This window comes from Barbus barbus (assembly GCF_936440315.1).
Source record: "Barbus barbus genome assembly, chromosome: 10".
NCBI classification, from domain to species: Eukaryota; Metazoa; Chordata; class Actinopteri; order Cypriniformes; family Cyprinidae; genus Barbus; species Barbus barbus.
In genome coordinates this window covers 11,948,297-11,960,723 of record NC_136738.1, presented here as the reverse complement: position 1 = coordinate 11,960,723, position 12,427 = coordinate 11,948,297, and the positions used below count along the sequence as shown (strand labels likewise).

The 12,427-nt window shown below is 37.5% G+C and overlaps 1 long non-coding RNA gene across 1 annotated transcript in view; it reads left to right on the top strand.

Moving 5' to 3' along the window:
* The first annotated feature begins 3,968 nt into the window (after nucleotides 1-3,968).
* The window catches only part of LOC306876556, a 31,311-nt gene continuing 22,852 nt past the window's right edge, over nucleotides 3,969-12,427 (top strand). The window contains exon 1 of the long non-coding RNA XR_013784839.1: nucleotides 3,969-4,299. This is a non-coding gene — a long non-coding RNA (uncharacterized lncRNA). The remainder of the gene's footprint in view (nucleotides 4,300-12,427) is intronic.

The following is a 12,427-nucleotide window of genomic DNA, read 5'->3' as shown; positions in this document are numbered from 1 at the left end:
TGCGCTTGAAAGGGACCTCGATGATGGGGAGCGGTATCAGCGGGCTGGGGGGAGGCATTCTGGGCGAAGTCCGTTGCCAGGTCGGGCAGGCTTGGCAAAACCCCTTCACGTCGGCTTCCAAACCCGGCCAGTGGAAGCAATCGCGGATCCGTTGGATGGTGTTTGCGGCTCCGAGGTGCCCTGCCAGGGGATGGGAATGTGCCAACTCTAGTACCGTCTCCGTCTTTGTGCGGGGTATCACCAACAATAATTCTTCCTCCCCCCTCCGCTGAGCGACACAGTAGAGCAGGCCGTTTTGGACAACGAAATGTGGGAGTGGATGAGGGCCAGGCTGAACTTCCTTGTGGGAGTGGATGAGGGCCAGGCTGAACTTCCTTGCCCTCGATGACTCGTACTTGGGTCCAGCAGTGCTTCAGCGGGAGGGGGACAGGTCACACGCTGCTATCTGCGAGAGGAAATGAGACGGCGAGTTAGTGTGGGTTCTCATGGAGAAGATTCTCCCTGTATGCTGGGTCTGGGTCTATAAACAATAATATCCTGGCCAGAGGACAACTGGCCCCCCGACTGAGCCTGGTTTCTCCCAAGGTTTTTTTCTCCATTCTGTCACAGAGGGAGTTTTGGTTCCTTTGTTGTGGAGAAGAGTACGTAGCACTCGTTTATGTGTTTCTTTCTACAAGGGATGCATCTATTTTGCGGTTCACACCGTACCTTTGCTAATACGATGCTTTAAAAACACTCATAAGTTTCCCATCTAAATCCATCACCTGGCGGTCTGGTTTCATTTGTACACTGTCAGAAAAAAAGGTACGGTGAAGGTACAATTTTGTTCCTAGGGGGACAAAACATATAACTGTACCTTTAAAGGTACACAATAGGTTCTTAAGGTACCCAAAAAGAGTCATGATGGTACAATCAGATGTGAGAGGTACATTTTTGTACCTTTTGAAATTTTACAGACTTCTTGGCTTCAGTCAATTCTTAAGCAGTGAATTTGTGGAACTGTTCTGACAGAACTTCACATGAATTACAACGCAGAGTGTTTTTTGGAGTTCAGCTCATCAACAGCTTTTCCTGCAGTTTTTGATGTTCTAAAGTTCACTTTTAATGTTCAGGCTAAGTTGGACCTAAAGGAGTGCAGGATTTCAGCAGCACATAGGAACAAAATTATTAGAACATTGTATGGAAACATGGCTCATTACAAGAAGCAAGTATTCCTCATTAACTGTGCCAAGGTCTTAATGACTTGCATTGCTAGTTTTAAACATTTTAAGCTGTACTCATATATTTAAAATATTTCTGTAGGTCTTCAACTAATGAAGAGTATGTTCAAATGGCTAAGGGCCTGACTGAGCTGAGGTACCTCTGTTTTAAAGACATGGATATGTAAGTAGACAGGTTTCTTATAATGTCCTACTCTTGGTTCTGTTCATGCAGTTTATTTTGTGTAATTTTTTGTTTGTTTGTTTGCCCAAATGTTATTCTAAATAGCACACATGGTGCATGTCTCTGAAACACAAGTTTAAATTGAGGATGTTGAAGAAGGAAAAAGCCTACAAGATTTCAAGGCCTTTTTTTCAGTGCTAGGCCTACCTGCAACCAGTGTATTATTCTCAAATTTATTACAAACCTTTTAATCATTTTCATGCTTAGATATGAGAAATAACTTGCTGTCTGATTGTTTTTGTGTTTGTCTATGCACAAGGACATTGATGTTGTTGGGACAGGTAAAAGTCCTGCAAGACCAGTACAGAGAGACAGCCTGATACCCACTTTGTTGAAGAGTGAATAAGGAAGACCTTTGCCTGTAGGTGAAAGAAGATTACTAGTAAGATGACTGTTGAAGATGCTGTCAACAAAGGATACATCTTGAAGAGTCCATCAGAGGTTAGTGTAGAATTATAATTCTAAAATTACACAGTGGATACTGAAAACAAAAAAAAAATCTTCTGATTTACTTACGCTTGTGTTTTTCTTAACTATTTGTAGCTTCATCAAGAAATTGGTTTCCTGTATTAATCTGTTAATCTATGCCACCACTTTCAAGAAACATTGCGTCTAGTGTGCTACGGCTTGCTCAGGGGAAATCTCTATCAACGCTACACAAAGAGGCAAGAGAGGAATCTCTCAGTGAAAACCATCTTGGTAATTGACTTCAACTTTGTCCTCATTATCCGATTCTATCCTTGGATGGATTTCTACATATTTATTTGTATGTAATGTCTTGTGTTTCAGGAATCGTTTGAAAAGCAGCACTTCTCATGTTTCAGTCTTGTTCAGGGAGAAGCTCAAACACTGCATTGTACTTGAGAAGGTGAGCATATTGTTCTCTGTCTGATTTATATGCCTGTAATGTTTTTTTTTTATAATTCCTAATGTATTTAATGTGCCCACATACAAATGGTATACTGTAATAATTATCTTACACTTTATGTATGTAGAGTATTTTTGACTGAGCTAAAATCTGATTTGTGTTTTCTCATTTAGAGCAAACCATATTCACCAAGTTTAAGTACAGGAAGTCAGTGACTGAAGAACTTTCTGTGGATGTGACAAACCTCTACTTACTGCAGAAAAGAGTAATCAAACTCTTACATTAACACCTGCAAAAATGCCCTGCCTTTTCTGTTTCACTAAATGCTCTTGGACAATCTTCATGATTGTCCAATGAATATAGCACATTGGTCCTGTTCAAGCTTATGAGCTAAATTTTTCAACAACATGTGATCTGAATGACAGTCAGAGAACATTTTCAAATTATGAAACTTTAGATGTCATGTTTACCAAAAGCAAATACATACGGTGTTGCAATAGACTGTGTTTGATGATCCTCTGCTTGTGGAAGTTAAAGAAGAATGTCATAATGAAACTGTTGCTTTATGTTGTGATTATTTCTGTTTGCAATGTGAGAATGAATAATGGACTGTACTCTCTCCAGCTGAGGAGGATGATTATCAGGTATAAGATACCTACAGAGTTTTTTATAAGCACTAGGTATTCTTGCTGAAGACAAACAGCTTTATACTCTAAACCTGAAAATATGCTGTACTTGATGTAGCCTTTTTAATAAGGTTTACATCAATGTTAATCTGTAAAATTTTATTTGTATTTGTCCAACTGATATGGGTGATATGACCAAAATCTTACATCACGATATGAGTAATTTTATTTCACAAATTTTATTTCATAATTCTTGTCACCAGTGTCAGTATCACAAAAAACGTATAGTCTTTAAAAAAAAAAGAACAAAGCACAGAAATGTCACATGAGTGTGTAAGCGCAATAGAGACAATAGTCCAACATCTCTACTGGTTGTCAAATTTCTACCAGTTAATCATGTCTACCTGTATATCGCCTACCTTAGACAATTTCTTGTACTACTATTAAAGGTTTTACTGTTCTAAATGACTGCTTTATGCTTATGAGTATGTTTATTATTGATTAATGTCTGATGTGTTTTTCTGTGCACCGAACATCTGTTTTTTGAGACTTGCTGTACTACGGTGTGATGTAATTAATTCTCTTTTATTTAAAAGAGAATTCTCTTTTTAATTAAAAATAAATAAAACTGCATAACTGTAAGCCAATTTCTGAAGTTTTATTATTATTATTTTTTTAGCCTCCCCAAGGAAGAAAGGTACAATTTTGTACCTTTACAATGTGCACAAATGTTCCTTGGGGTACAAAATTGGCCCTTAAATGGTACAAAGTTATAAGGTACAATTTTGTACCTCACAGAAGAGGTACAAAACGGTACCCTTTAGGGTACCACCCCAGTGACGGCCACTTGTACCCTAAAAGGTACAGTTTTGTACTTTTCTTTCTGCGAGTGTAGGCGGTCCGGATTCAGTGCTAAGGCTTGTTTCATTTGGGATATCCAATATTTTTAAAGACTGATTGAGGTTTGTTGCACTATTTTCAAATTCAACATTATTTACAATTATTTTCAAGTCGTAAACATAAATGTGGGTGGGACATACTAACTGAAACTGACAAAGATCATTTCGACAAGCGTAGCCTATGCACCTACAGGAAGAAGGAAAATTAATGAACTGCCTGTAATTGACCATATACTCACGTTAAATATATTTTAAAGTAAATATATGACGTTATAGGGAAACTATACGTTTATTATTATTATCCTTTAATAAATATCATTAATTTGGAAAAGTACCAACTTCTGATTGGGTGGGTCACGGCTGAAAGTGGGTGGGCCTTAGTTTCGTCACTGAGCGAGTCTCCAGTGAACTGAATTCACAAGAACTGGTTGATCTTGTGCGCGTGCGACTGATGCTGCCAAAAGTAAGTTACTAATGTCGAATTTTAGGACTAATTATTGTAACTGAAAATCATGTTTAGATCATGTTTTCAAACTGTCAGTTTTGTGTGAACTTAATCTGATGTAAAGTGTGAACTATTTAAGCCCAATGAAATACTTGAATGCTGACAGATCAACATCATGTTTTAGGTAAAAAAAACGAAACATTAAAATAGCACAGATTATGTAAAATAACACATGCACTTCGTATTCCCCGCTGCTGTAACGTTAGAAGTTTTGTTAAAATGCTAAGCATTTAGCCTTGTGTGACGTCTGTTTTTATATTGTTTATCAACAGTATACATTTTGTATAGTTTAGATCATCTAGCCGAGTTGACACACATGGATGTTTATTCATAACCATACTGAAAATAAGTAAATATTGTTAGCTGATGCTAACTGTCTAGCTAACAAGCTTGCTGGTGTTAAGTTGAGGACATTTTTAGATATAAAGTCCAAATATTTTTATTCAACCACCTAATAGATTACATCTGAGGGAAAAAGAAAGGCTGTGACGTTCAGAACATAATTACAGTAATTAATCAAAGTGGGAAGTGATGCATTTGGCCAGAAGTGTTTTTACACCACAGACAAGGTTTGAGAAGGAAAAAAATCATTATGGAAATATAATTATATTTTCCTTAAAATGTTCTTCCTAACCACCAGGTCTTCCAGGGGCCTGTTTCAATAAGGAGTTTCAACCAACTCTGAGTTTAAACTTGAACTTACCGTGAGATGGGAAAATCAGAGTTTTCGGTTTCAGAACAGCTGAATTGTGTTAGTTTAGTCAACTCTAGGTTGACTCTGAGTTTAGCGCGTGCACCACGACACAGGCCTTATTCTCATGTCATATATAACTGTGACGTTATGCAAAGCAAAAAAGTTTTAAAACACTTTTTTTTTACTGGTGAAAATTAGATGGTCAAATCTGTTTTCTCTCAGGTACATCGCAGCGTAAGCTTCACATTGAACATTACAGAATTAGAATTAGAATGAGCTTTATTTCCAGGTATGTTTACGCATACGAGGAATTTGTTTTTGTGACAGAAGCTTCCGCAGTGCAACAGGATGACAGTGACAGAACAAAACACACAGATAATAAAAGAGTAACAATAGAACAAGTAAATAGGGAATAACAATATACAAACTGACAGCTGTATGTACAGGTATATCATGTGCAAATTCGAAATGTAAACCCATGTGTATTAGATAAATAAGTGTATAAGTGTATAATAGTGTTGCATGTTCCAAAATTATTGTCAAGTGTTCATGAGATGGATTGCCTGAGGGAAGAAACTGTTCCTGTGTCTGGTCGTTCTGGTTCTCAGAGCTCTGTAGCGTCGACCAGACGGTAACAGTTCAAAGAGGGAGTGTGCTGGATGTGAGGGGTCCAGAGTGATTTTACCAGCCCTTTTGCTCACTCTGGATAAGTACAGTTCTTGGAGAGTGGGGAGGGTTGTACCAATGATTCGCTCAGCAGTCTGGACTACCCTCCGTAGTCTTTTGAGGTCAGATTTGGTAGCTGAGCTGAACCAGACAGTTATTGAGGTGCAGAGGATGGATTCAATGATGGCAGAGTAGAACTGTTTCAGTAAGTCCTGTGGCAGGTTGAACTTCCTCAGCTGGCGAAGAAAGTACAGCCTCTGCTGGGCCTTTTTCACAATAGAGTCAATGTGATTGCTCCACTTCAGGTCCTGAGAGATGGTGGTGCCCAGGAATCTGAATGACTCCACTGCAGTCACAGTGCTGTTCATGATGGTGAGTGGGGGGAGAGCAGGGGGGTTTCTCCTGAAGTCCACGATCATCTCCACAGTTTTGAGTGTGTTAAGCTCCAGGTTGTTAAGACTGCACCAGACAGCCAGCTCATTAACCTCCTGTCTGTAAGCAGACTCCTGAATGAGGCTAATCAGTGTGGTGTCATCTGCAAACTTAAAGAGCTTGACAGAGGGGTCTTTAGATGTGCATTCATGTGCAGTGTGGAGAGAACGCAGCCCTGAGGAGCTCCAGTGCTAATCGTACGAGTGCTGCATGTATATTTTCCCAGCCTCACTAGCTGCTGCCTATCTGTCAGGAAGCTGGTGATCCAGCTGGTTTGGGCAGGAGGAGGTCTGGAATGATAGTGTTAACCCTCTGGGGTCTGAGGGGGTTTTGGGGGCCTGGAGAACTTTCGACATGCCCTGACATTTGTGCTTTTTTCAGTTGCTTATAAACATATAAATGGCTAAAGTCTAATAACACTGTAAACAGCACAAACTGATCTACAATAATATGTTAGCAGCATTTATGTACATGATTGTGTTTTTGAGATAGCAACGTTTATGCATGGTTAGTGAAAAATGACAATTTTGAAGTCACTGAAATAAGGCCATAAAACACATATATTTACACAGAATATTTATTCACAATAATTTTGAGAACTGGGTCTTGTAGCCTAGAATTTTTTCTTCAAAATGATCTGAAAATCATCTTACTCACTCATTCAGAGAAAACAATATATTGATTTAAAATTTCTAAGTGACTTTTTGAGTAGAAAGGGTCTATGCGAGAGGGCGTGAACTATCATTATCAGTGATTAAGCCTAATACTGGCTTAATCTAAAGCCCTGTCTGTGAAACCAGGCCTTAATATTTCTACATTCAAAATTGTATATTTAAAACATTAACCTCAACATGAATTTATGAATTTAATTGCACTTATGCAACCTCAATACACCTACAAGCCACTTGTGTTCTTCTGTGCCACCTCTGTAGTAAAAATGTATTTCTTAAATACTGATTTCATTTGATTGGTATCTTATTCTACTTGTTTTTATTCTGTTGTTTTCATTAGAAATGATAAAAAAGCTTATTAATATATATTTTTTTGAATTTGACAAAAGATCACATACTTTTAATAAAGTTAGAAAAATGCCGTTACAAAGGTAAAAACTAAATTCCCTGTAAATCACTTTAAGGAGTCAAATATCACCTCGTAATGGGAAGGTTAATTTTTGATCAGAATTTTTTTTTATTATTTGATGCGCTCCTGAAAAGAAAAGTAAGCGCACTTTTTACTATGGCAGGGCCTGCCATCTTGTCTTTTTGGCTTGTTGTTTCTGATTGCACTTTAACCCCAAGGGGGAAATCCAGATTAAATCCCAGAAGGGAAACTCAAAAAAATATGAAGTTAAAACTTGTTTTAAACAATTTCTTTGTCATCAGCAGATTGATTTTAAGTAGGGGGAAAATAATCAATTTAAATCGTAAATCGGGCAATCCTTCCTGTTGTCTGTAAAAACTGTACGGTCTAACAGAGATGTCACAGCATCATATGACAGTCCATGGCCTGTTGGAAAGTGGTTCTTTCCTGTGTACACAGCAAAATCTACAGTATATCCATTTGATGAGTCCGCAAGAACAAACAACTTGAAGCCCCACCTGGTTGGCTTGGCTTTCATGTACTGAGTCATTCCTGTGTTTGCTTTGCATGCCACCATTCTTTCATCCACTGCTAAATTTTTTCTTGGATGATAGATGGCCTTACATGCAAGCCTGATAGTGTTCATGAGGGGTCTGACCCTGAAAAGACAGTCGTGTTCAGCTGTGCCCCTCTTTCTGTCATTGTCCTGGTCTGCATCTGGGTGTCTCATGTGGAGATTCCATGAAATGGTGCGGTATCTGTCCCTTGACATGATTGTGGCTGGAAAAGGAACAGAGAAAAGACTGTCCTGCCGCCAGTAGTCGCTGATGGATCTCAGCTTCACCAAGGCCATGTAGAAGAGTAGCCCAATGTACCAGTACAGCTCACTGATGCTGACGTCTGTCCATTTATATTTATGGCCCATTGCACGTGCCCTGGCAGCCTGGGCATTGGTGTTTTGACACAGAATGGACACAGCGGTTTCAGAAAAAAACTGTTTGAATAGTCTCATGGGAGTGTGTGCATCACATGGTCTTAGCTGTGGTCCAGGTTCCTGTGCGGGCAGAAATCTCAGAGCCTGTGGAGCCATGTCAACATCAGTCTCTGTTTTCCATGATCAAGTGGGCTGTTTATTTGATTTAGCTCTCTTTGCTACAGGTTCTTTTGCACGGTTATTCTCACATCTGAAAAAACTAAGAAAAAACAAAAGCATGCCGTTTACACTAATAAACTACATTATTACCATTATTGTGTTACAATATAATGTACAATTACACAATTATTGAATGGAATTGAAAACTGAACAATACCTGTGTCCCCTTCCTGTGCGAAATGCAGGTGAAGGCGAGAGTGGTGTATTTACAGTCCTAAAAAAGTGTTGCAAACAACTGTTAGCATTTATTTTTCACAGTAGGCTACCTTAGTATTTGCATACTTGATGAGAAAACAGAATGCCAATAACAAATTAACTATATTTTAACACTATCAACCACATATAAAAATAATATTATAAAATAATAATACTATAATATATACAGTATAATCAACTTTACCATAGTAAATACTATAGTGTTTTTGAACCATACTATAGATTACTATAGTATTTTTTTCATGTGTGATACAGGCATAACAAAAGTACAATTTCTATAAACCCATACAGGAAGATTTTATTATTGTGTTATCCCAACGTTTCTTAAAAAAATTTAACTAACATCTGTAAAATACTGAATGTGCACTTACTCATTGTGATTTTCCAGCGAACTCAAAACTGAACGACACTTGCGTGCCTTTCTTGTGCAAGATGCCGGTGATGCAGCCACAGTCCTAAACGAAAATTGAAACGATTGTTAACAATTACCAGAAGATGCATAGCTGATAATTGATAAGAATGGACGTGCGTATATGTCTGTCGATGGTCCACTTATCGGTAACATTTACAGCTTTCTGATACATTTACACCTAGGACGATCGAGAAAGCCAATGACCGGGTATATCGCATTCAAAACAATTACCACATCAGATATTCGCGAACAAAAGCTAGTTGGTGAACAATGTCACCATTTGGAAACATATAGTCTAAACAATCCATAATGTGTAAAAAAAAAAAAAAAACTAAAACCACGGTTAAGTTTTGTAAGTAAGATATATATCATAGCATATATACCTATAGCATTATATATTTATCATTACATAGGCTATATATCGTTTATACAGATATTATATATCTTTATACAGGCCTAGTTATATACGCACTTTGTAGAACATAAAGAAAACCTAAAAACAAAAAACATGCAAATAAGTTCAAACATCTATTCCATATCTATTATTTCCTGAATATTACTGATGAACTGATCAAAAAGTAGGCTACTATAAGTGGCCTGTAAGGAGATAATAATTCATATTTCAACTAGGGATGTGCACGAGTACTCGATTAATCGATTACTCGAACGCATCAGCGACGATCGAGCATGAAAACGATGATCGATTGGCTCTAAAAATGCATAAAAAAAAAAAAATTAAACTACTTTCATTCTTTCTGATTGGTTATGCTGGTATTTGGGCGGTAGTCTGATATTTGATTGGTTATGGCTGCCAGAAGTTGCAGTCTAGAGACAAGACCAGAGCGAATATGGCTTCTAAAGCGCGCAGCGATGTCTGGCAACACTTTGAAAAACTTGACGAAAAAACAGTCAAGTGTAAGATGTGCAGCGCCACACTCGTCTACAACTCCACAACAAGTTCGATGCGTTACCATCTTGCACATAAACACAAAAAAGCAGATGATGCCGATGCCACTACCAGCAGTCAGACGAGCATGAGAGATTTCACCATCAGACAGAAATGCGACAGGCAGGGCAGAGAAGATGACGCAGCTAATAGAAATGACAGCAGAAGACTTGCTGCCTATTAGTTTTGTTGAAGGTGAAGGTTTTAAACGTTTAATGAATTACGTTGAGCCCCACTATACTGTCCCATCGCGCAAAACGGTCACTGCAGCGCGGGTGGCTATAACTACGGACTCGTGGACCTCGCTAACCACTGAATCGTATATGACACTAACCTGTCATTACATAAATGAATGGAAAATTCGCACAAGGTTTCGAGGAAAGACAACTTCTGTGCCTGCTGAGCGTGTTTTTTCCACCGCCGGTCTAATTGTAAATAGACTCCACACTCGGCTTTCATCTGAGCAAGTAGACCGACTGATCTTTTTGAATAAAAATATGTAGTCCTTATATTAAGTTTTATTAGCCATGCATGGTAAAATATTCAGGCTGTTTTTGTTTTAAGTTTAAGCAGCATAGTTAAATTATGCCGGCTTTATTTTATTTACCTTTACCAACTGATCATTTTGAAAGAAATGTTATGTTACCTAATCTTTAAGTTTTATAGCTGTGGTAAAAATATTCAGGCTATTTTTATTTTAAGTTTGCGCAGCCAAATTATGCTGGCTTCTAATTTTCGTTAGGCTATGGGCTACTTAACAGTCGTTTGGTGAAGTTGTATTAAACTTTATTTTTGCAAACCTTTTACAAAAAAACTTTTTTGATCCACAGCTGTTGTGATGCTGCTGAAGTAAAATATTGTTTTGTTAAAAATAACAGTTGAATAAAATAACTGAAAAGCAGAGTAGCTATCATGTGTGTTTTATTTGTTTTATAAAACATAGAAAAAGGTAGGTTATCTTTTTAAAAACTGATCCAAAATATTTATAAAAATAAGACACACACAGGGATGGGGATAATACTGTAAAATAACTGTGTTTTTTTTTTGTTTGTTTTTTTGCGGTTGCAAAGTTGCCGTTGTTTAAAGCGCCCTGTAATGGGAGAATCGCATCCACTACTTTCTGGTTGGCACGTAGTTCAAGCTCACATGTATTTTGTGTAGATAAATACAATTTGTAATATAACATTTACATATTGTATATCTAGGCTATGTGATTAATTTTATATACAATGCGTCATGTAGAAAAAGCGCTTCAGCTTCACCTCATGCTGTTATTTCTTTTAAATGTTTAATCGAATTAACCACTATTGATGGTGATTTTTAATAATCTCTGTTAATTTAATTATTTTCTGAATCCTGTCATAGTTTTATCAACAACGTTTTTAACAGGGCTTTAATTAAAATATTTTAATTGTCGCTATGACGCACACGCCCCGCCCCTTGCTTAAGCTCCACCCCCCGATTAATCGAGTACTCGTTTCTCAAACCTGTGGATTACTCGAAATGAAATATGATCAGAAATGCCCATCCCTAATTTCAACCAATTTTACTCTGAATAGCTGATTTTAGTCTGACAATATGTAATGTACTGTAAGTCTCGCCTCGTAGGGGGAAAATTAGAACATTACCCTGGAAGACTTAAAAGCAAAAGGATCTTAGTCCCTGCTTTAGTGCTTTGAGCCTCAGTATGCAATATGTTATGTATATGTTTTACCTTACACTATTTTATACTACAGGATAGGTAGTGTAGGCTTCAGGTAAGTATGTCGACACGGTGGCTTCCTGAAGTGTATGTGGTGAAAAATACATTTAAATTCACATCCCCACCCACCTGATCCTAACAGTTCAAGTGAGACGCCCCTACCCCAAGGTAAATTCAAAAATAACTGTCAAATGTCTTACGTTTTAACAATTAGTAATTTATTTTCCTTCTCTTTGTAAATTATATTTCTGCTGGAAGGATCTGTTTCAATATCATAAAATACCAAAAAGTAACAAAAAAATTTAATAAAATAATAAACAGTTTAGAGATTTTCTTGTTTTCTTGAAAGACCTTCAAATAGTTAACACTTTCAGAACAAACCTCTTTTAACACCTCAAAAGTGTTTCCCCAAAATTAATGTCAGTATTGGGCACAAACTTATTTACAGGCAACACTGGATGTATATGACTCTTATAGTTCAATCCAAATGATTCACTTCATAAACTCACTCCACCCAAATGACTCACTTCAAATAACTAATTTCAATATGTAGATAACCTTGAGATCACTTAAACGATTCCCATGAATCAATTTTATGATTCAGTTTCCAAACAACTCAGTTATCACACAAACAGTTCAAATCTGTGACAAATCAAATCAAAAAGACAGTTGAAACCCTAAGTTCGTTCAAACCAAGCGGCAACCTCCCGCTCCCTCTAGTGAAACCAACACGGAAGTGATTAAAACTGCAATTCATCGACTAGCCGCTGGAGGCTGGCTCCAAA